The sequence below is a fragment of the Acromyrmex echinatior genome, chromosome 8, assembly GCF_024713525.1.
Source record: "Acromyrmex echinatior isolate Ae372 chromosome 8, ASM2471352v2, whole genome shotgun sequence".
NCBI classification, from domain to species: Eukaryota; Metazoa; Arthropoda; class Insecta; order Hymenoptera; family Formicidae; genus Acromyrmex; species Acromyrmex echinatior.
In genome coordinates, this window is record NC_141859.1 from 8,375,860 (window position 1) to 8,395,004 (window position 19,145).

Sequence of the window (19,145 nt, forward strand, 5' to 3'; positions counted from 1 at the left end):
GAAAATTTTTTTTTATATCAGACACTTTGTCAAAGCTCTAACGGAAGTTAAAGCTTCCCAAAATTACATGATAGTAACGAGGAGAAATAAACGAGGGTTTACGTGACAAAAAATTTACTCAGAGTCAAAAGTAAAGTTGTATATTTTATTATAAAATATATTAAAAATGAAAAAGTAAATAAAAAATTTCGGGGAGGGTTGTATCCTTTAAACTCCCCTTTCTGCAGTATATACCTACGTATCTTTTGTACCTCTGTTTTAACAATCTTATATTCTAGCAACCCTTTTTATCTGTATTTGCACATTTCTAGCGCGATCGTTTGATCGTTCAATGGTCAGTATTTCCAACATGAAAATTTCGTGTGCCAGTCTACAACACGCCACCATCGGGCTAGCATACCCTCGCCTCTCCCGCACTTATTTATTTTTGCATTAATCTATTTTTATTTTATTTGCGAACGGAAATCCAGGCTGTCGCCGGCTGCGCCGCAGCCGCGTCGCGTTGCGTCAACTGTAAACAGAAAGCCATGCGGCATTGCGGCAATCCTATCACGTATGCGCGTGTCTACGTGCACGCGCCGTTCATATGCTCGTCGAAGCAAATATGGTAATGCATTCACGCGAAATGTTTTCACGGGGCTTTCTCGAAATACCAAGTCCGCGCGCGAGGCTTCCCTAACGGTTTACAAACAAGCCTGATCGCTCTAGTAGATGGTGGCGAGCAACCCTCACCGTCATAACGCGTTTTCGGTACCGCATACAGAACATGCCGAAGCGTTGCAAATGCGCGCGTATGAAGGGTGAGGTATACATTTAAGAGCCACGTCATCAAATATTTAACTAATTTTTTTTTATAGGTTTTATAGGTTTCTGTTATAACTGTCCGAAATTAGTTTGTGAAAATTAGTTTCAGAATAGTAAGTAATGTATTTTAAATTTTAAGCCCCCGTGCTGATATAATTTCGGGTTAAAGATAAACTCGTATGTCGCAATTGTTCTCATTTTATCATATATATGTTTCATTGTCCTATCATGCGAATGTGGAAATATTTATTATTTACTAAAAATATAGATAAAAATTTTTAGTGCAGCTTTTATAATATCGTGAATGTGTGATACACAAAAGCAAATTTAAATATTTCTGAATAGATTGTAAATATATATTTTACGAATATTCCGTTAATTCCGTTAATTCCGTTAATTCCGTAAGCGGACCAATTCCCGAGAACCAAGAGCTACATTTTCGCGTCACGTTCGTCAAATTGAGACCTCGCAGTTTTCCATGAAATTCAACGGCGGGTAATAAAGTAGTGTCAATATTACCGCTGCTATTATCCTAATCGATGTTCGTGATAGCAGCACTAAAGGCTTACACGGATCCGATCGGAGACCCCATCAGGATGGCTCCGTTACATTCATGATTCTGGTGCAGCGATTACGGTCGATGATCCGTGGTGAAATAACCCTCGGTTCCAATCATTTCTCCGTACCAGGACCGCAAGGCCAGATGGGTCGTGGTGGAGTTGCGAAATCCTTGGCTAAGCCGCGATCAGGGTGACGCGTTTGAAGTCGCAGACCGCGAGGAACGATCGGCGGCGGGTCAAATCGGAGGTTCACGGGCCATCTGTTGTTAAACGGGGAACGCACATCGACCCATAATACCTATCTTACATTACGAAATCATCGATGACTAAATCCTCCAGAGCAATTAGCTGGAAAGCGACGCAAATCCAGAGGAAACTGCCCCTTGCTCGTGGATCAATATTCTCTGATATGGCATTAATCAGAGGATTTGAAATTGCTAACAAAATGATATATTCTCTTGTGTGAATAATGAATTACGATAATCCTTTGTTGATATATTTCGAAAATATTGGAGATTTTTTTTCTTCGACAAACGAAATTGTTACAATGAATTCCTGAAAAAATTGTTATATCAAGAGCATTATTTTAAATGAAATTTATGTTATTAAGTCATAATACTATTAATGAAACAAATATATCATACTCTAGTTTTAATAGAATTTTATTTGTGTCATTAATAGTGTTATGTGAATTGACAAAATTATTTTTAACTAAAATAATGTTGATATAACATAATTTTTGCAGTATATGTATAATTTAAAACACTTAAGCTCTCTATTCTGACTCTATTGATAAATAACATTTATACTAGATATTCAAATCGACTGGACTGGAAATCGCTAACAAAATGATACAAATTCTCTTGTATGAATAATGAATTACAATAATTCTTTGTTGCTATTTAAAAAATATTGGAGACTTCTCGGAATATTTTTCATGGATATGAATTTTTTCCGTTAACAAACGAAAGAACTACGACGAAGAATTCCTAGAATTTAAAACATTTTAAGTTCCGATTTTAAGTTCTGATTTTATAAATAATAATAAATGATATCTACACTAGATATTCAAATCGATCGGACTTTACACTCTGTACGAAATTGCTCTTGTCAATTTTGTTATACGACATATAATTCTCGTTATTGGTGATAACGTTATCGGTACTAACGTAGGTATGCATCCGCAAGACTCTCTTTTCATAGTTCACAAATGCGTCGTAGTCGAACATTTATCGAGCAGAACGACCGGACGATCTCTCGCACGAACATCGGTCGCACGTGTTCGCGAGAAAGAGATAAAGATATCCTACATATTGCGCGATATTATGTAATGGATGATGCACCGTACGCGCCGTTACCGCCTTCGTCATCGCGCCGCACCGTAAATTCGGGCGCAGCCGCGCGCGTATTTGCTCTCGGAAGCGACGATATCCGCTGACGCGTGCCGCGCTCACGATACGCTCTGATTATCAACGAATAATTCCTGCGAACGACGCGCTGTAGCGTGCAAATTTCCCGACAGGAACGCCGCGCCCGGCCCGTCGAAAATCATTCCGACGACGCGCCGGGCGACGCGCAGGGGGGATGGAAACGACCTCGTTGGAAAAAAAAAACCCGCTTTTCGCTTATCCCTTGAACTTTGATCCCCCGTGGCGTGCCGCTGACAGGTTGTTCAATGTTTGCTCGACCGTTTGTCCTGCAGACCGGTATTTGGTTAATCAGCGAGTTAGTTGTCCATGGTTGAATTCCCGCCGTCGTTTCTCCCGCCGTGTCCCACCCGTTTATACGTAACGCGCGTTTCTCTCCATTTCTCTCTCTCTCTCTCTCTCTCTCTCTCTCTCTCTCTCTCTCTCTCTCGCCCTCTACCTGTCCGTTAGTTTGTTTATCTCTTTCGCGGATAGGGTCTCGCTGGACTATGGCTGATCGGAATTTATCGAACGTGTTCGTGCGTTCACGCGTGCAAATATCTATTGCATGTCGAGTAATTCGGCCCACACTTTAGACGTTCGCTTTATTTAATGACATGAACCTATTAATAGATATTTTCCTAAAAGTGATATTGTGGTAATGTATGGAATACAATTTATTTCGGAATCCAAAGTTGAAGAAACCTTCAACCATATATTTATTTAGAATCATATATATTGATCATTCATTAGATGTAAATATCTGTTTAATCTATTATGTGCGTATAAGAAGAGTTACAATTAATTGAATGAATTAAATTATCACAATAGCACTAGTCTTATTAATATAAAATATAAATATTATATATCTATTAAATGTTAATCTTCTTTAGTATTCAGACAAAAGTATCTTAAAAATAAGATCTTTTTATACGATTAACATCGACCTTATATTTTTATATGCTAGTTAAAAATAAGATTTCTCTTCTCGTTTGCAAAGGATCGAAATATCTCAACTAACGCGAGAAAATACGTCTCTAGAATCCACGCGCAGTGCTTCCTAATCTGTACGAGATCTAAACAACGCAGCCGACATTTGCACGCTCAGATAGATAACCTAATCCGATCTTCTACGACTCCGCCGCGTATATCGCCCGGTTTCCCTGTCCGCCTGAAAACCAAGGGCGTCCTCTCAGCTTCCGTCGTCTGCGCGCCGTCCTTCGATGTGTGTACGAAGTTAGTGAGTTTGCGTAGTTAGCGTTACTTGTGCATTAATTGAGGATTACAACAGCAACGAGATATGAGGGGAGCGGAGGTACTGGGGTGGGCAGGTTGTATAGAGGTAGGTGGAGTTGGCAGGAGAGGTCGGGGGTGGTTGGGAGGACGAAGCGCGACGACGGCGAGGGTGGGGTCGAGAGGGGAGGACAGCATCGCGTCGGAGGGTTGGATGCGGAGGAGTTGGTCGACAAGCGTGAGTACAAGCTCAAGCGCAGGCTTCGGTCTCAGATTCTCAGGCACATGGTAACTTTCCTAATCACCGTACGAAGCCCCGAGGTAGTCATCCGCTCAGCCATCATACCGCCATCTAAGTACAGCAGACACGAAAGCTCGATTAGAGACGTCGAAATCGCGTGCGGCGTACGCGGGTACCTCTCTACTGGATACGTACACCTACGTCGATTCCCGGCTCGAAGTTCAAACTCTTCGTGATCGCTGGCGCGACACAAAAGGAAATCGGTCGCGAACAGTCAATACGTGTCCTCGATTCGGTAGAGCGAATCGTTCAAGAACAGTCCTCGCTGGTGCGAGGAAACGTGCTTTTACAGTAGTATGTTTGATACATGTTGCACCTGTTATAGAAGATTATTATACTTCACGGATTGCTATTGTTTCATCTTAGTGTTTATTTAGTTAGCTCCGATTCGTGTGGGTCAGTGCGTTCTGCTGGTCTCTTAAGACACTAAATAATTAAATTCAGCGGATCATCTAGCCTTAAGTTCTGCGCGCACCGCATTTCCGGCTTTAAGCATTTAAATACATCCAGTTGTATCTACGTAATATTCCAAATTATTTTATATTCGTTTTACAATATTTTCTGAATAAACTACGAAAAATATTTACATTTATAAACAATAGTATACTTTATTATATATATATATATATTCTTGAATTATTTAAAATATTTTAAATAATTAATATTAATTTAATTTGATATTTTTAGTTGTTATTAAAATATATACTTTTTTTTTTCAAATAAAATTTGTTATTGAAAAAATGCTTATTTTCAAATGCTTTTGAAAGGCATACAAATGATATATGTCACTTAAATTAAGAATATTCACATAATTCTTACGTCTCATATAGATTCTAACAGATTACTAATGGCCGTAGTCTGACGTTGGAGAATTTCTGATCCTACAAAGCAAACTTTTGTACTCGCAACGTAGTTTTCTTGATTTCGCGATACGTTCACGTATGAAAAACTAATCCGTAAAGTCCCTTTCTGTTTTGAATAATTCTAGCGCGCGTGATGGCATAGTCGAAATGTTGGAAAAATAATAACACAATGTAAAATATATTTGTACATTTCGCTCTTAAGATTTTTGTTAATATTAACATTCGATCATTACATTCATACAAATATTAGATTCGTAGAAGAATAATAGTAAAATGCGAAATAACAGGGGCAACAAAGTCGAATTTAAGAAAATGATGAATGCTAATTAGATATTACAACAAATCCCCATTCTTATTTCTTAATGAGTTTTAATGAGGAAATTTGCTGATCATTTAGTACATTATTACTATTATTATAACTTATTAATCTGACTGTAAAGCAAAGTTTGCTGTTTGCACCAAACGGCACGAGATGGCTTGTTCATAAAATAATGACTGCTTCCTTTGTGCTATTTCTCGACATCTTCTGCATTTCAGTATTTCGAGGGAAAGAGACAAAGTACTCGTAATAACTAAGTACTTTGAAAGTATGAAGATAATATTCGTATTGTTACGGGGCTGCGTGCATAACGTCAAAACGAAGACAAAAAGGACAATATGACCGATACGAAACTGAAAGAGGACGAATCGTTCTCCACGAGAAATACGAGCTGCGTTTATGTAACCATCCTGTGCTAGTTCTTAAAACCGTTAGAGATGCAGAAGCTTTGAATAGTTGCGTTAAAACTATACCAAAGTTGTGAACTCTCAAGATATTTTATATAATGAGTCGGTGGCTGCATTACGGTAAGCTCAGCTTTAAACTTTTGGACATGCTTACGAATAAACGATATTACATAATCCGCTGTAAAAGCAAAAATTCTTTTACGTTAGTCATCGTCGTTTTAACGAGCTGAAACTCTATGAACGTGAGGCAAACCAAATATTTAATATGTACGAGTTATTTCTGAGTATGTAATATTTTGGAGTTGTGAATATTAATTTTAATGATAAATATAGTTGGACAAATATGAAGAAATGTTTTTCTTAGCTTCCTGAACAACAATATCAATTTCATATTCATAAATTCAGGATGTTTTAGCTAAGAAAAACATTTCTTCATATTTGTCTAAGTATATTTATTATCAAATAATTGATATGGATATCATTAATATCCATAATTGCAAAATATTATATACTCAGAAATAATTCGTAAATCAGGAACGAAAATAAGAAATTTAAGGCTATAAAATATCCTAAAAATCAATTCATTAACGCAAAAAATTACTGTTATGTAATAAATAGAAAGATAAAAACTCTGTCCGAGAAAAATCCGGAATATATCTATCCACGTATAAATACATATTTGTCGAAATGCGATGGATTGTTGAGAAAGTCCATTGACGAAAAGTTAAGAAAGAAGGAAGGATAGTTTAATTTTGAAGCATGGATACCTCAGCGTCATTTTCAACCAGTCGACTCTTCGGTAAAAAAGCTCTACCAAATTTAGAAGAAAGTAAACGTACTCTTATATCTCGAAGAAATGTAATCTGTTCCTCCCTTATTGCATTTGGCGCAAAAAGGGATTTTTAAGTGCAGCAAAGTGGAGGCATAATGGAGACCATTATTCTTACAACGTGCTCTTCTATGTAGTGGATACAACAATAAAAAATGTAGATTGGTTCGATTAGGCTCGATTGATAGCATCTTTCTGAATATATGAAAGACAAATGCGTACACGCAAGTTTTGCTGATATTTTTTTATACATCGAAACTTGTAAATTCTCTATTTTAATAAGCTTAGAATTCAAAATTAAAATATATTAAAAGATGTGAACATTGATAAAGACGTGATAGTTGGTATTTTAAATTATTTATCATTCCGTTTGATTTTTTTTTTAATACATAAATTTATAATGGTCTCCGTTAGAGAGGTAAATTTCGTCACAGAGACACGCCGCGATTATATTTGAACAAACTTTCGATCGGCGTTTTGGGCACCGACTATTATCAGTCAACTCGTAGATATATGAACGGCTATGTGATATCGTAAAACCGCACACGGCCTGTGCTGAAGCTTGTGCATCCACTTTATTCATGAAGCGGCAATCGGTGAAAACGGAGGTATGCCTGGCGACGCTATCGTCGAAAATCGTTCTATATAAACACGGACTTAACCGGCCCTTCGCGTCCCACCGCCGGTTGCTCACCCCTTTCCCGATACAATGTAGCCGAAGCGAGATTGACCGGGGTGGAAAGGGGGTGAAGCAGGGCGGTTGGGCAGGGTTGAACCACCGTGCTCCAGCATATTCATGAGCGCTGAGTGCGCGGGGGTCTGAACCAATATACCGCCTCTGTTCTCTTCGTATGTATGCAGGTACGTACGTATGCCTGTGTGTACACACGTGCATGGGCCGCGCGTGCGCGTATGTATGTATGTATGTATGTATGCAGATATGTAGGTATACGGAGAACGGCTAGTTTAGTGCCGTAAGTAAGGGCGAACCGTTTATTCAGCAGCTTTTGCGTGGTTACGCGACAAGTCCGAAGAGATCCGAAAGGACGACGTGCCCTCTGGGCTTCCTTCCACGATCTAATCCGTAACACTTTGCAATTTTGCGAAGTCAAGCTTTCGGGCTCGTTTCGTGATGTAACACGTCAGTAGAGTCAAAGTTTGGTAATAGCTTCACGTTAAGTTTTAAGGTGGCTGAAGATTATGTTCGCTATCTTGTTATCATTTTTGCTTGTGCATTTTGCATTTTATCTTTGCTTATCTATCTTATAGTGCTCGACTGTATGATATGACGTTTTAATCATAATCGTGTAATTATTCTGGTAATTTTATTCTTTAATGGAAGCAAAACCCTTATTTTAGAAAAAATTAATTTTAATTTTTTCGAAAGAATAATTCTTTATGAGAATAAAAAATATATAAAAATGTTATATAAAATTAATATTGAAATTATTACAATATTATTTTATAAATGTGAGAAAAATTAAAATTAAATAATTTGAAACATACGATATATTTCCACTTTCTCGTAAATTACAACAAATATATTATATTTATTAGGGAATGTCGGTAGTAATTTCTTTGAGAGAGATATAGGTTTATGAAGCATCAAGAAACAGACGGCACTGACATCACACAAAATCGGCCTGACTCGAGAATTGTACGAATGCATTACGATCATTTGGAAAGCGACTCCGACGTGAAAAAAAAAAGAGAACGGTATTGAGATAGAGGATGTTCCGATGGATCCGTATATCAAATCTGACATTTCGTGTTTTACGTGGAACGGGTGCTCGCACGAGTGCGCGCGCGTATCGGCCGTAGGGTATATAGGGCATTCCATTCGAGGCGAAATCGGTCCAATTACACATGTATCGGATATGTGATTACTCAAAAAATATTTATTGGTACCTATTCTTCGTTCTCCATTCGTACATCAGTATCCAGATTACATTTTAAAGGCAATTTTCGCAACCCCGGTCCGGACTAATTCACTCCTGCCGACACATCGCGCATGAGTGGGAAAGAAGCGAGGGCCGAATTGATGGCAATATTAAACTTCCCGCACGAAGTATCAACGTGACTCTCTCGTCCTCACCATACAGAGACACACCATATACACATACATATGTATATGTAAACGTATATACATGGTTGTCTCGATTTTCATGTGTAGATTCGATAGCGAACATTCGCTGGAGGCACTTGTTTGCAGTGTCCGCCAGCGAGAGGGTATAGGCTGAAAGCCCATTCGGGGTAGCTTGATGCAGGAATACCTATTGAAATTCTTTAATTAACCTTCACGGCATCTCCTTTCCCGTATCCGTGCGCAGCTCGTTCAAAGGAGCAGAAGGACTGAGCAGCAGATTGATCGTGCTCAAACGATGTGTAAATTAATCGGTCGCAAGCAGCAACGCCGTAAGGGGATATTTCCTACTTGCGCAGATATAACGCGAGTCAGTAAACTTGTAATTGCAATTTAACATATATATATTATACATATATATATATATATATATATATTTATACATATATATTTTACAAATATTAAATTTATCTGATAGTTTGTAACTGTTTTGTTATGTAAAGTAATCTGATTTTAAGAAGAATTAGGATATTTGGATTCAATAAAAATAATATTTTTCAAAATTAACTTTTTATTTAACTTGAATTAATTCAATTTTAACATGACTGAGTTAGTTTTTTATTTGTTTATTTTTAACTTAGCTAAATTAATTTGATTAGCCGTTAACTTACTCTCTATAGGTATAGTATTATAGTATTATAGTATTATAGTATTATAATATATTGCATAATTTGATAAAAATATCCGTGTACTCGAATTTAAGAAATGAATAATCTTTGAGAATTTCTGAAATTCGGCTATTCCCGTCGACGGGCTACCGTCATTTATAATTGCGCGGACACGATGATTTAATAGTACGCTCGCTTGGGTTACTGGATTTCACGACGCAGTCAGATTTTATAGTTTGCACAGTGGAACGATATTTCCGTCAATATTAAACGTCATTGCAGCTTCATTGGCATTAACTAATGTTTGACGACATTAATCTATTTTAGGTAACCGCAGACCGTAGCAATCATAAACCATTTTGCATACAAACCATTCGCATTAGCGGCTGTTTTGGAATCGTTTCGTAATTTATAACATATGACGAATGATAGGAGGGTTTCACTTACGTGAGGAGGCAAGTGCGCTTGGTTGATTTATGACTAACCCTATTCTCACAATTTATATCCATAATCAATGCTTTGCTTTGAGATAAGCAGCAGTAAAGTTTTTCTAATTATCATGTAAAATATTAAACGTATAATAAAAATACGATGACAATTTGTATAAGTATTAAATTTTACTACAGAAGATAATATAATTATTCGCGCGCGGTATAGTCTTTGTATAAATATAATTGAAAATTTTAAAATCATGTACAAACCACAGAATTAAAAGAACGTAATCTGACTATCTATAGCATTAAAAAAATAAGTGAAAACGCTATACTAGAGTAGTATTTCGGAGAGCGAGAAAGCGGAAGGAATTGGCAGAATGCGAACCGAAGGAAGACAGATAGTTTTCTTTCGCGCGTCTACCTTTGTCGTTTTCGTCAAAGGAGCTATCGATCTAAGTCGAACAAAGGAGCTACTTTAATTATCGACTGTGTTTCGCGCGCTGGCGCATCTACCGGGCTGTTTGGTGTCCTTTGTAGGAACCTCGAAGCGGATGGGTAAGACCGCGCATAGAATGGGACGAGTGTATCTGGGGGGATGAGTTCACCCTAACGCCGCGCCAGTTCGCAGACAGCCCGTAAAACAATATGGGCCAGCCGACAGCTTCGCATGCGCGACTAATAAGTAAATACGAATTAGCATTCCGAGTCCTTCGGCGATATAAATCAAACGAATTAATTACAATACAAAGAGGAGACTAAAGAGAAGAGCACGGCGGCGAGCTGTCCCGAAGTAAAGAACGCAACGCGCCATCGCCTGCTTTGCATATTGCTCTCAACGTAAATACTAATAAATCTCGGCTCGGTACTCACGTACCGGTACGTCCGACAAATTAAACGCGCGACAGACACGCGAATAGATGCGTGTTCCATTGAGCGTGTCTCTTTTGTATTGCACATCGGAGTCGTTCCCTGAAAACAGCGAATTACATTCGTATACGATGAAGGAGTTATGGGGCCTTTGATCTCGAGCACATAGCGTTTTAATTCGTTCGCTTAAAAGGATACCCAGACGTGCGTACCCAAACTGCATCTATTCTACTGAACTTCTTTATTTGCGTCGCGACATGGCGCCGGGGACATCGACGCGATGTTACGATGGGGTATCAACAAGTGGAGCGCGTCGGTTCTCTCAGGGAAACGTAGAAAGGCACTTCTTGATGTCCATATATCACAATGATAAATTTACTTGAGATTAGAAATATAAGAGGAAAACTGAATTTTCATTATATAGATAATTATTAGAGAAACTTGTTTGGAACGATATTTTTGAACAATATACTCGTGTATCATGTGAAAGACATCTATATCCCTGTCTGTGTTCCGATAAACGGGTATCCGTAACGCTCATCCGTGTCTGGATAATAGATTCGCTTTCACCTCTATTAGGAAAATGCGCATTATCCACGATGGATGCATTATTACAAAGAGCGATCCATCGGATGACGGATTACGTGCGTGATAAAGGGCGGGAAACGCGCCGCCTCGTTGTAAAACGATTAATTGGCGCATTGCTGGCCAGTGCAGCCCCGCGGCGGTGTAGCTGCTAAACGACATAAAGATCTTGCTACGTGGATACGCAACGATTAATCCCATCGTCGAATAAACAGGGTACTGACGTTACTCGTTCGCGACAAGCCGGCGTTATCTGTCACGTACACGCGTTGATAATGCCCGGGCCTGTATGAGTGCATTACGCGCAGGACGGTGCATAAACGGCTCTAGGAGAAACCGAGTGGAGGATAGGCTTTTCATTACTGTTTGGTATCGTGTTTCAGCCACCCTAACGAGTCGAATGAAGGGTTGTCGCGCCGCTCTGCGCGAACTGGCTGCGGCGAACGCGAGGGCGGCAGGCTGAGGGACGTCGACGGTTGGGGTTAAATGGGGATGAACGAGAACTGAGACGGGGTTGTTTGCAGTTTCCCTCTAATTTTGTTGGAAACATCGTTACACCTAGATCGTATCACCTTGTTTATGGGCTTATACCTAGATGCCGTTCGACGCTGCCCCCTCCGTTCGTCGACCGCCATTTTATTAGCGCGAAGTAAAACGAGCTCTCATTCTCACCACTCCAAATGAGCTCGTCTGCATTGGCAATATGACTTTTATTTGTGCTCTAGAAACGAACAATTCATGATTGAATCTTATTCGATAATCGCATATATGATATATATATATATATATATATATATATAGACGAGTAATTCTTACACGTCGATATTACTTGTACAAAATTATTGGTAAATCGTAAGACGTCCATCACACGGAATGTAAGGAGATTCAGGTGAATTCAATTGAATCCTATAGGGTGATATTTTCCGCAATAAATTTCTAGTTTTAAGATGCTTATCAATGCTATTAAATTGCTTGTCAATTTAATTTGTGACATTATGTATTCAGTTTCGGTTTAAGGCTGTGTTTCGAAACCGACAAATAATTAATTGCCACACAGTTTGTTTGAACTGAAATGTTGTGAGAACTAAAGACTGTACAGGCTAGTTTCCCAATAACATTTGAAAAGCAGCGAGGACAACCGTAAAACAACGTTCACGCAAGTTTCTCGACAGAATAGCTAGATATCTATCTTTGAAATGAAACTCGTCGACCGTGCAGTGTTTCACTAAAGAGGGAAGGCACGCAGCAGCGCGGCGTTTCGATTGTTACGCATGGCGTAACTAATTACCGGCTAATTGTAGACAATGACATTTTCCCTTGTACTTTATTTCGCGTCGCTGTTATCGTAAATGCTCGCAAATTAACGTTAACCTACGTATCGGAACCCAATTTCGCTCAATTAAGCAATTAACGGCCTTCGAGCGTCAAATAACGCTCGTTTTCCTGACTGACGCGCAGAGCTCGCTTCCATTATTTGCGTCCATTTTGTTATCGATAGTTAGAGTAAAAGTTGACATATACCATGACTATTTATAGCACTCCATGAAATAAATTCAGCAAGATATACAAATAAAACTATCCAAGCAAATCATAAAGCGAAGATTAATTATTTGTATTTTCACTTTATAAAATTTAATTTCTTTTTACAAACTGTACACTCTTTTTGAAATAGGGGATGCATATTTCTTAATTTCTCAAACCTAAAGCTATTTCGCTTGTCTTACACTTGTATTTTCCTCACGCATCCATCGGGAATCGTACAATCGCGTTGCGCATGATCCACGTATAAGCATAACCGGCGACGCGTTTACAGCCCGCATACGCGCGTCTACGCACGTATCACGTCGTGATTCGCTTCGTGCCGACAGTGGATGGCACGTGGAAAGCGTGGCGGCGTACGTAACGCACGTGCGGAAAAATAAATCTTATTGTTTCTGGAATCGAGTTTACCTGGGCGGTCCACCTGTCACGCTCGTCAGGCAAAGCGACAAAAAGTTTAACGACGTTATCGCGTTATCCAAACACTGCTAGACCCGCGTGAGCGCATCGCGACGCGCACGCGTATGTGTACGTAGGGTACACAATGCACGATGCACTCGTCGTCGTCGATGCACGCGCGACTGTCACGCGTTGGCGAACGCGTAAGTCTACGCGTACTGTCTACAGAGGGGGAAAAAAAAAATAAAATAACGAAAGATAAAGCGCGGACACGGGACACGGGACACGGGACACGGGGACGGCAGGCGGCGGCGGCGTAAAAGTGAAATGTGCGGAATTTTTGCGATCCCCGTGACAAAATTGCATCCGCCCACGCGCGCTGGTGACGCGCATCGCCGCCCTGCAGCTGCTCGCTTTGTGCATGCGTGCACCCCGAAATACGTCGGGATCGATTCGAATGGAATTTCACGCAGTCAAGAACCCCGCTGCCCCCTCCGTTGCTTCTTTCGCTGTTTTTTTTCCTCCGACCTGGCCTTTTTCATTGTCGCTCTAGGAAACCGTAGACGAGAGTTTGCATTAACCTTAGAAAGTTCTGCTCCATTCTGATATGATCAAAGGCCAAGCGGTTCATCATCTGCTCGCTCTGTTGAAATCTCGGTTTTTATCTTACATTCCAATTTTTCGCGAAAATTAGAAATTAAAACATGTTAACTTTTAATTTAGCTGCGAATGGTTTTTAAAAAATTAAATAGTATAGATATACAAGAGAATTGTTGCGAAAATATTTATGAAACATAAAAAAACGGACAAGTTTTGTCCAAGTTTACATTGTCTAGATACGGTAAAATGGGAAATGTATGTGAAAGAAATAACATATAAACATTCACACAACGTATGGCCATTTTTATTGATAGAACGAATTTTGCCACGTAAAACCAATGCGAATGATAAAATGATAAGGTAGAGGTATAAATTTTATCGAGTGCTATGTGTCGCTACATGCGTTTTAAACGGCATTACCGTACCGGTATTTCCAGAGCACACGCGTTCTACAGATTGCATTTTGCGTAACTTCCATAAACCTATTACTGTTGAACGACGAAGTAAACAGAACCGTATAATGTGTTTCGTGCTTTGCGCAAAGTTTTTCTTCTTACAGAATCAGAAATGAAAGGATAAGAATATAGAGATTCATAGCAATCTGTTCATTCTCACTCATTCGCATTCCTTCATACACTCTATGTATATACAACGAGATTTAATTAAAGCTTACTAGCTAACAATTTATTGTTGTTTTCGCGCTCATTCAAAATTCTAAACACTATATTTTCATATTTTTTAATGAATTTTTTAATTATTGCATTATGATATAAACGCCATGGAAAAGAGAATAAAAATGTCTCTTTAAACGTGCATATACGCCAACTTTGCAAAATATCCTGTATATATGCAAACGTATTAGGTATTGCAAACACAATTATATGGCATAGGTCACGTTGTGTACACATTGCATTAAACACGAAACGATATATGACATTATTTTGAAGTCTATATAATCCCATATTATGCTGCTGTAATGCGATTTTTTAAATGTTCTATTCATCACATTGCACAAGATCTGATTAAAAGCTGAGATCTGAATATCTACGTCTTTGTCTATATAGTCCACTTTGAGAAAAATCGAGAAATGGCAATATTATCGCATCTATATGTCTTAATATTAATCTATGGTCTGATATTACTCTTGAAACGTTGCATTTTAACGAAGGCGACAGAGTATGATAAAGTCCAATGCATATCTCGTTGGAGATTACATTCGGCGACGTCTACTTGATACAGCCGGAGCCACGCATTGACGATATCGCCGTGATTTGTGCTACGTAATATATTGTTACGACATGCCGGTATGTCGTGGAACTGTAACGTATCTACGTTACACGTTATAGCGCTGGGAATAATCCGGAATTAGAGAATGCCGAGATTAACTCGCTGCGGGGCATCCACGCTGCGCGAAGAGTTACATTGTAAAGCACTATTACAAAGCAGCGTTTCCTAAATAGGCGATTATGGCAAGTGCGTTAAAACTTCTATCATTATCGTGCTTATTCGAGGCGATACTAAAGACAAGCAATTTCACGCTGCTCCGATGGAAAATTAATGTGTTTGCAGAAAATGTTTTTATGCTCAAAAACCGTGCTGTGATGTTTATCGTTCATTAACGTTCATCGAACGTTTGATATGTAGTTTGTAGGTAGTTTGAAATGTAGAGTTTTTTCTTTCTATGAAAACTGCTTAATTAGCGGAAAAGGGAAGCTTATCACAAATAGAACGAAACATGCAAAAAATGATTCAATCAACTTATTATGCTCCGTATCCTCTTTCTGTCGTGGACGCAAAGAGAGTACGAGGTTTGTCGTGTTGCGATATCAGAAATGGAATTTGGATTAAAAAGGGCATTACCCATCTATCCGACTGAAGAGCCACTGAAAAGAGAACATTTTCAATGCAGTAAAACCCGATTTAAAGCTATCAGTTTAGTGTATATGTTGCTTGTGTAAAAGGATTAATAATGAAGGGCCGTGTTACATTACAGTTGCATTAGGTAGATACAAAGCATACGCTGATAATAGTTCTAAGACTGACAAGGATACGTAATATATTTAGCTCTTTTGCACACAGGGATGACACGCGCGCGCGTGCACATATAACATTAGACCATAATATTGCCCTATATTGCACTATAAATATAAAAGTTAGCTCATTTAATTGAACAGTTATAGCGTAATTTTATTTAAAATTAGTTTAACATTTACTAATTTTAAATAAAGTTACGCTATAGTTGAGTTTGCGCCGTTCGGATCTGACATTAAACTGTAGATCTCATATATCAGTGGATATATGTATGGATCCTCCAGGCTGGGAGTTAGATATTAGGCTAACAACCTAATTCCGGAAAAAATCCATTTTTACTGAAACTTCATTAGAGGCCCTATGCTCTACGCAGAAGTTAAAGGAACATGTATATATAGCTCAGTTTAACACTGATTATTCAAATATATTACGACGAAAATAAAGAATAAATATAAAAGTATCAAAATGTACCTAATATAATCTTGATTTCTTTTTTTCTTTAGATATTCTCGAGAGGAAGACTTATGATTAATTTAGAGTTAAGAATTATGAAGTAGTATTGATTTTATAATTTTAACAATTTTTACAATTTTTTGTTGAAGTTCGATCGAATGTATTTTAAAGTTTTTCAAATATCTTTACGCGTTTATTAAATAAGCTCCCGTCTTATTCAATATATTATATAAAGTGTCAAATAAACCTGTTCAATTTATCACTACGCTCGGTTATATTATACGATCCAATTAGCAAGGATCTAAGGACAAAGGACGCATAATTCTTGTTAGCTCCTTCACATTTCATTGCTCGTTATATAAGCTAATTAAGTGCGAGTCCTTAGATAGATAGCTATGTATAAGATATAGCCACAATCATGTTTCTCATAATTCTTACTGATGCATAATATTAATACCGATCAAAATATTGTTACGTTTTGTTGCTTATAACAATATTTGCAACATTTTCTCATTGTTTCTTTATACTATCTGTGTTTATCTATATAGTCATCAATACTAAGTGCATTAGATTTATATAAATTTATATAAATGTTTCCGGATCTTTTATGAATTAAAATATAATGCGGTTCTGTCTAATTGTTTCCCGAGAAATATAAGTACCAACTTAGGAGAACGAATTTTCTCGGAAAGTTCAAAGTGCTCAAACTCAGCCTATAGCGGCAATTTTGTGGAATTTTCCCGAGATAATGGCTCATCTATAACTGTTCGAGGGGGTATTATACCAAAGTCGCGAAGTGGGTAGTGGCGGGGCGAGTAAAGAGGGCTCTGTACTGTGGAGGAGAAACTCGACACTCCATGCTGTGAAGTCTTAACGTCTAGATGATCGAGAGCCATGTAAAGTAAATGTATAGAATATATCTCGAGCGCGCCAAAATGGGTGCCCCGGCAGCACCGTGACGTCAAGGGATCCTTCAAAACTCGTCCGAACTCGACGTTTTCATCGTCACATTCCCGTGCTGCGAAACACGCGTTTCGAGGGTCCTTAGCAAAAGTATCGACTTCCGATCACAGCCGCCACGTCGTTTAGCACGCCGACTCTCCATGGCGATTGAAATTATGGCTCAACGGTGCAAACACAGAAAGCGACGCGCATATTCCGTTCTAATATACATAGCTCCGGTATGCACTCGTCGCGGCGCGTGATACGGCTTGCGTTTGTATCAATTAACGCGTCGCCACCACGGTGGCTCGCGACGGGGGTGTGAAAATGCGCCGGCGAGATGATAAAGGTAGACGGGATACAATTCGTGCCGGTGACGCAGGTCGAAATGGTTTTCGTTGAAAATTCGATTTTCTCTTTCTCTCTTTCTCCCTTCGTTTATTTCCGTGTCCTTCTATTCACGACTCTTGTGACTGAAGGTTGCGATGTACTTATTATTCTTCCACAGTTTGAAATACGATAATATCTTACTCGTTTACTTCCCGTCTCCTCAAGGCTTAGTCTAAACTCTGTGTTAAAAATATGAATTGAAATGACAATGGGCATCGTTCCTGATCTCCTTTTTTTCGCCTGTCTCGCTCGTCTAGTGGGCGTTTTTTTTTTATTGCCTCTGACTGCTTTGCCTTTTTCTATCTCTGTGTATACATTTGTATCTGCTGTACGCGCGGATGTACATAGGTATGTGCAATGGCATGGGCCGGAGGGCTCCCGTGGGTGCGATTGTCGCAGCACAAATTACCATGCCCGACCGTCGGCGGGGTCAAACCTTCTAACCGTGGCATAGTCACACAGGGCCCAGTCGCCGCCGTTGCCAAAGGGTCGTTCCACGCGTACCAATTTCTCTCGACCGTAGGCTGTTTCCTTTCTTTTTTATTTTTTTATGTACGTCCGCCCTGTTCGTCTCATCGATGAAACGTTCATGGCGGACGTGCTTTCGCTGTGTTGTGGAAATACTGGTGATGGCGCGTATTGCAGCGATTGTAACTAATGGCATTACCGGGAATATTTAAAGAGCCCCCTGATGGTGATTAAGAGAACCTTACGCGGAACTTCACAGTGGCATAACAGTAATGTCGAGTCATAAAACAATTGAAATATTATGTCACGTTTATTATATTTGTAGGCGCTCTCGTTTTACACTTTGATTTGTAATCGGTGATAAGCAAGAATAATTATATATTATTTATAATGTTATTCATAGGATTTAGTGCAAATATGATAGCAATATTTTAAGTCCGAACTATGCATTTTTTGTCTTTGTTAATTGGATCTTATAATATAATCAAACGAAGTGACGAATTGAACAGGTTTATTCAATTTTATGTAATATATATTGGATGAAAATTTATTGTAATAAGCACATAGAAATTGGAAAAACTTAAAATACATTTGATCCAATTTCAACGGAAAAATTACTAATAAAAATTATTTAAAGATGTCTCTACCAAATTGTCAATATACGGAATTGTACTTTTTTATTTATTCTTTTATCAGTCATTTTCTTTTTTGAAGAACATTCTGCTTAATTGTGTTCTTATCTTTTTGCTTATATGATAGGTTGTAATGAATTTAATGGTAATTGTTGCGTACTATATGGTTACTGATAACAAGTCGAATGGACGCTCATTATTACATGTTTTTCTCTTTTTAACGAGAATGCTGGATGAATGTAGATGCTGCATAATCGTTTGCGATTCTCGATTGTAGTTGCCAGCCTTTTATATGCTGACACATTTGCACGAGTACTATCGAAACGTCCGTA

At 38.7% G+C, this 19,145-nt stretch overlaps 2 protein-coding genes across 6 annotated transcripts in view; one reads left to right on the top strand and one right to left on the bottom strand.

Annotated features, from left to right (window-relative positions):
• Ten-a (Teneurin-a transmembrane protein) overlaps nucleotides 1-19,145 on the bottom strand; it is a 495,412-nt gene that overhangs the window by 255,079 nt on the left and 221,188 nt on the right. The gene's annotated exons all lie outside the window — the stretch shown is intronic.
• The window catches only part of LOC105142938 (potassium/sodium hyperpolarization-activated cyclic nucleotide-gated channel 2), a 280,821-nt gene that overhangs the window by 19,199 nt on the left and 242,477 nt on the right, over nucleotides 1-19,145 (top strand). The gene's annotated exons all lie outside the window — the stretch shown is intronic.